The 6,016-nt window shown below is 38.3% G+C and overlaps 1 protein-coding gene and 1 pseudogene across 2 annotated transcripts in view; both read right to left on the reverse strand.

Moving 5' to 3' along the window:
- The window catches only part of LOC105854313, a 17,095-nt pseudogene extending 12,985 nt beyond the window's left edge, over positions 1-4,110 (reverse strand).
- UBE2E2 (ubiquitin-conjugating enzyme E2E 2) overlaps positions 1-6,016 on the reverse strand; it is a 263,927-nt gene that overhangs the window by 56,259 nt on the left and 201,652 nt on the right. The gene's annotated exons all lie outside the window — the stretch shown is intronic.

The following is a 6,016-nucleotide window of genomic DNA, read 5'->3' on the forward strand; positions in this document are numbered from 1 at the left end:
ATATATATATATATATAAAGGAAAGTATCCAAACCACCAGGGTACAGTTGATGAACTTTTTACAAAGTGTACACATTTAAGTAACCACCAGATAAGGTACTACAGAAACCTCCCTTTTTCTTCTCAGTCATAATCATCTCCCCAAATATAATCACTATCCGGACTCCTACCTCTTTACATTAGTTTTTCCTGTTTTTGAATTCATATAAAGGAATAAAAAAGCACATACATGGAACCACACAGTGTACATAACTTTCCTCAACGTTGTATTTGTGAGATCCATGTATATTACTCTTTGCTCCTCATTTTTTACTTGGCTGTTATATGATACTGTATTGTGTGACTACACCACAATTTACACATTTTTTTTAATTACACATTTTTTTTTTCTTACAGGACTGTTTTGTTTAAATAAAATTTAAGAAGTGACAGTTGTGCAATGTGACAAGGTGGCAGCAAAGACAAAGTTTATAAACTTTCTTTGCCCAAGTCTAGCTTTGAAAACAAGTACATGCAATACTATGCTTTTCATGATGCCACTTCCAAATTTTGAAGTGGTAAAAATGGCACAGAAAGGTGAACATAATAATATTATGTTCCCAAAGGTAGATATCGACAGGAAAAGGTATTTGGTTCTTAGATAATATTTTCTTGCTTTGTAAAATTTTGCCAGTGCACTGAATATTATTTGAACCTATATAAAAAGATGCAAATTATTTGCTTATAATTTGTATCAACAGATGGCACACAGAAAAGATAGCCCAGACTCTACTTTTTAAACCAAGAATATATTTCAAACAAGATAGAAATAAAAACTCAAGTTTTTCCTTATATGGAACAATTTCTTGCTGTGTCAGCCAACTAAGTTTCATGCCAATAGCTGTCACACTTAATTTTAAGCAGTTTAAGATAAATTATAATGCTTGCCACTGCTTTAACATAAAATGCAGTACTTTGTACTGAGTTCACAAGATGCTCTACAATGGACAATTTCATTGAGAAAGAACACTCTGCCCTCCACATATATACAATTCTGCAAGAGAGTATAAGAACACACAGTCTTTCTGAACAACATTTCAGTACTACAAACCAACAAAGCACAAACAGAATTTAGAAGTGTTAAAGACATGACAAGCAAAATGATACTCATTTTACCTCATCAAAACTACTATTTGCTAGGGACTACAAGACAGATGCAGCATTTGTTCTCATAGAGCTTAGAGGCTAGTGTGGGAAGGCAGGAAATAAAACCAACAAATGAATAAAAATTCCAGACTATGAAAAATATCTTGAAGGAAATTACCACAGTGACTTGATAGAAAACAGCCAGTGTGGGACTAATTAAAACACACACACACACACACACACACACAGTGGTCAGGAAATACATCCTGGATGAGATAACACTAAAAAGGAGGCATGAAGAATGAGAAAGTTATTGGCCACATGAAGAAATGGATCAAATGTGTTCCAGACAGTGGATTCAGCAAATCCTAAGTCTAAAGAACAAATGGAAGGGAGAGGAAGGTTGCAGAGTTTGGGTCGGTAGTAGAAGAGCTCATAAGGGCCCTGTAGGCCAATGTAAGAAAGTCTGGATTTTAAGTTCAATGAGAAAACATTACACATTAAAAGATGAAAGGATTCTTATTCACTGTTAAGTTCTCTTTTCCCACAAATGGAAGCACTAAGTTCGAGAGTCAGGTGTTAATGAAAAGTTATACTGCAAAGTGTCAGGACTGGCCTAGAACACAGGTTTCTTTTCAGTAAGAAAAAAGCCAACCTTCAGACTTGTGAAGTCACTATGTTACTCATAACGAGCTATAATTATAACTGGGGGCCTCCCTGGTGGCACAAGGGGTTAAAGACACAGCACTATCAAGCTAACAGCAGCTACTGCAGCACAAGTTCCATCCCTGGCCAGGGAGCTGACCCACATGACACAGCAGACCCCTCCTGTCTCACCTGCTGCTCCCCTTAGGTGTGTGTTTCAGTAAATTTGCTTATTCTGCTCCCCACTCTGTCTCTGGTGAATCCTCTCACCCACTGCACCTCCAGCCTACATACCAGTTCTTGTATGCATAAATAAAAATAAACTTTTTTTTTTAAAGATTTATTTATTTATTCATACAGAACTGGGGTACAGGCCAGAGGCTCAGGGGCGGTGAGAGGCTTCACCAGAGACAGAGTGGGGAGCAGAACAGGCAGATCGACGAAGTACACTGCTGAGGGGAGCAGTGGGCGGGTCAGGAGAGGTCTGGCTCGCCATGTGGTCTCCTCCGGGGCAGGCGGCAGGCGGGAATCGAACTCATGCGGAAGTGGCTTCAGATTCTCAGTGCTGTGCTTTAACCCGCTGCGCCACCAGGGAGGGCCAAAAATAAACTTTTTTAAAAAAAGAAATAGTTATAACTAAACACTCCACTAGCTTGCCAGAAGTACGCTATTTGGTGTCACATAGTGTAAAGAAGGAGGGAATTGGTTAGGTACATTTAAACTGGGTGTATAACTTGGTATAATTTGGGCACTAGTTGTAGGAATTTATCCTACAGATACATTTACACAGAACCACAAAGACAGTATCTACAAAGATACTCAATGAAGCATTATTCATGATGGCAAAAAACTGCAAATAATCAACATGGCTATTATAAGAACCTGTTAAATAGATTATGGTACATTTATTCAATAAAATATACAATAATGGAGCTGATACAGGAACAAAATATAAGGGGCAGTGTGACATGTGGTTGTTGGCAACAAACTGAACTATTGTGCATTTAGTAAATCACGTCACAGCTCAGCTACTTTAGGTGTGAAGAACAGTGGCTGCAGGACTAGAAATCAGACTACAGTTCTACTTCTGGTCCTGGCACTTACTGGCAATGTGATACTAATCACATTATTTAATCTAAGTTAGTTTCCTGTGAAAATGAAACCTGCCTCGCAAAATGACAGGATCAAGCGAGACAATGAATGCAAAACTACAGTGTAATTTTGGCATAAAATACTAGGCATTAGGCCCTCCCTGGTGGCACAGCGGGCTAAAGCACAGCACTGAGAAGCTAAAGCCACTCCCGCATGAGTTTGATTCAGCCTGCCCCGGAGGTGACCACATAGAGCGCCGCAGAACTCTCCTGACCCGCTCGCTGTTCCCCTCAGCAGTGTACTTCGTGGATCTGTCTGTTCTGCTCCCGCTCTGTCTCTGGTGAAACCTCTCGTCACCCCTGAGCCTCTGGCCTGTACCCCAGTTCTGTATGTACAAATAAATAAATCTTAAAAAAAATACACTAGGCATTAAAATAACACAGTATAATGTCCACTCCATAATTCTCCGCAACTACCACAGTGTTAACAGAATTTGACATTAATTTCAAAGGTTCAAGGAGAGCTTGAAGAAGGTCATTCAATCCAATCTTTTACACCTTAGGTTAAAGGAATTATTTTCATTTATTTCAGTACTTATATTTAGGTGCCTGTAAGAAAATCTGACTTAATTGTTCATGCTTTTATAATTTGTTAATAAGTCTTTTTCATTTAGTAAGAATATGATATTTGTGAGGTATTACTGAATACTCTATAAGGAAAGTAACCACCAATCCTAGAACACTGAGAATATACTGAAAAAGAGAAAATGTGAGTTTAGTTAAACTTTTAAAATTATTAGCCTTTCATTTGGGAAACTAATTTTGGGAATTTATAGCTTCAAAAATTCAGTGTGTGTTGAAAAACACCTTTCAAGGGGTGAGGCAATTTGTTTTAGGGTTTTAATGTCTAAGTCTCTATCTCTTGCTAACATCACTTACTGGGACTGCAGACTTGCAATGCAGTGTAAAGAATTAAGAGTTCCCACCAAATGTCCCACAGGTTCCTTGCAGACAATGTGTCCCCACCTGGTCATGAAGATGAAAAACCAGAGTTCTTAAAGATGTCCCCAATCACCAGTGGACACAGGTGCTACTGCTAAAACAGTGTTTTTCAACCCTGGTGATCACCCTCCTAGAGGTGGCATTTGGCAGTATCTAGTGATATTTTGTCTCAGATTTAGGTGTTCCAAAATACTTACCTTGCCCAAAATAACAACTGTGTCAAGGCTGAGAAGTCTTGTTCTGTCATATCTTCAATAAAAACTATATTCAAGAAAAGACTGTCCGTATGTTCATTATCTAGATTGTGCACCGTGAACGTGTTTATTGGAAAAAGGAAGGAAAGAGTTCAAGTCTTGCTCCGCTGTCTTGCTCCCTAGAGCTCAGCCTTCCTTCTCTCTAGCCTGGACTACTATATTAACCCCTAATTTTTGCTTTTCCTGTGTCCATGTCACCCAGGGCTGTATCCTATTCATTTTTCTGTAGCATGGATCTGTAAGTAGTAAGGACTCAATAAATCTGCTTCATAAAACAGTCCTGAAGTTTAAAAAGCAACCAGCCTTTCTGGCAGAGTTCTTTCAGTTTAGTTATAAGAGAAATTTGTGTCTTGCTGCTTGAATAACTGTATCTGTCTGAAACCATGAGGTTATCTGACCCAGAACTGTTTTATTTACAATCTTTATATTTTGTCTGATTTTGTTTCTCGTTTTCTTTTTTGTAGGAAAAGATATCTGCAAAGATCAGTTGATTGTCTTTTCCCTACTTCACTGACTAGTCATTAATACACACTGAGTCTGATCATGGCCAGATGGAAACCAAGAACACACGTTTCTTCCTGCCAACTTTTCATAGCACATGTTTGAACAAATCTCTAAGAAGCTGCTACAATACCAAGAGATTAAGCTTCAACTCTAAGGGGGGGGGGGGGAGAGACCAAGAAACTTGATCATTTGCTATAAAGGAGCTGATATTTGGCTTGTAGCCTTAAAAATCAACTCAGACACCCGCATTCTATCCAAGCTTAACCAAAATAACAACTAAATTGAATGTCCTGTCAACTAATGGCCGTTTTTTGATAATCTTTTAGGCACATTTAATATGGTTTAGAGAAATATGATAATTCCTCTCCTCCTCCTAGGTACTTCTTGCATTTGTGGTAACTGAGAGAAGGGAGTGAACACAAAGAGATACAATGTATATTATTTTAAAGCCTTAAAAGAAAATGGAAACAGTTTTAATCTATTTTTATTCATTACATATTTTATTCATCACTGAAAATTTCATATATTTAAATATAAAAAAAGGGAAAAAAGATTAAAAAGAAAAATCAGAGTTAGGAGAGATAAGCAATATTATACAGCCCAGTCATGATACTGAGGATACAAGGTAGTTTGGTACCAGTTAAGTGTCAAAATAACCTATGAGGTGAATTTTTTAGTGGAGAGCTAGCAAAAACCCAGAATTCAGTGTTTGTAAAGTAGTATCTGTAGATTAAGAACACATTGGAGAAAGGACCTTGGGATCTTTGGAAAGAGGACCCTTGACAAAACTAAAAGGCACCCAAATCACTTCCTAACGTTACTTCCTCTTCTATCTCCCTCTAAAAGAAACCAGGTTGAGAGGATGATCTGATAATCAATTTATGCCAGAGTGTAAAACCTAAGAATAAGAGTTCCCTCTTGCAGGGATGGAAGAAATTTCTATCTCTGTAATTGGGGAATGACAATCTAGAACTGGATTTGCACTATAATTATGCCATCGACTCTATCTATGGCACTTAACACCTTGGGATCGGTTTTCTGAGCTATGACATGGGTGGGATAATCAATATTTTCTTTATGGCAAAGCTCTACAGCTTATGAATTCCAAACTGCCAGACATTGTTTTGGGTGCTAGGAATACAGGCATGACATCAAATAGACAGTCTCTGTGCTCATGGTACTAACATGTTAACTGGAAAAAGGGAACATTATATATATGTAAATAAATATATAAAGCCAGGAAGGAAAATGGCTCTGGAGAGGTTGCGGTGGCTGCCATGGGGACATTCATGGGAAGTGCAGGGTAGAGGGAGTTGTGACACACAAGCCTCTCTGAGATAGTGGCATCTGAACGAAAGGAGGAAAGGAGGAAACACAAAGGCTGTGTGGAAGAGG

This window comes from Condylura cristata, unplaced genomic scaffold (assembly GCF_000260355.1).
Source record: "Condylura cristata isolate star-nosed mole 26May11 unplaced genomic scaffold, ConCri1.0 scaffold00033, whole genome shotgun sequence".
Classification (NCBI taxonomy): domain Eukaryota; kingdom Metazoa; phylum Chordata; class Mammalia; order Eulipotyphla; family Talpidae; genus Condylura; species Condylura cristata.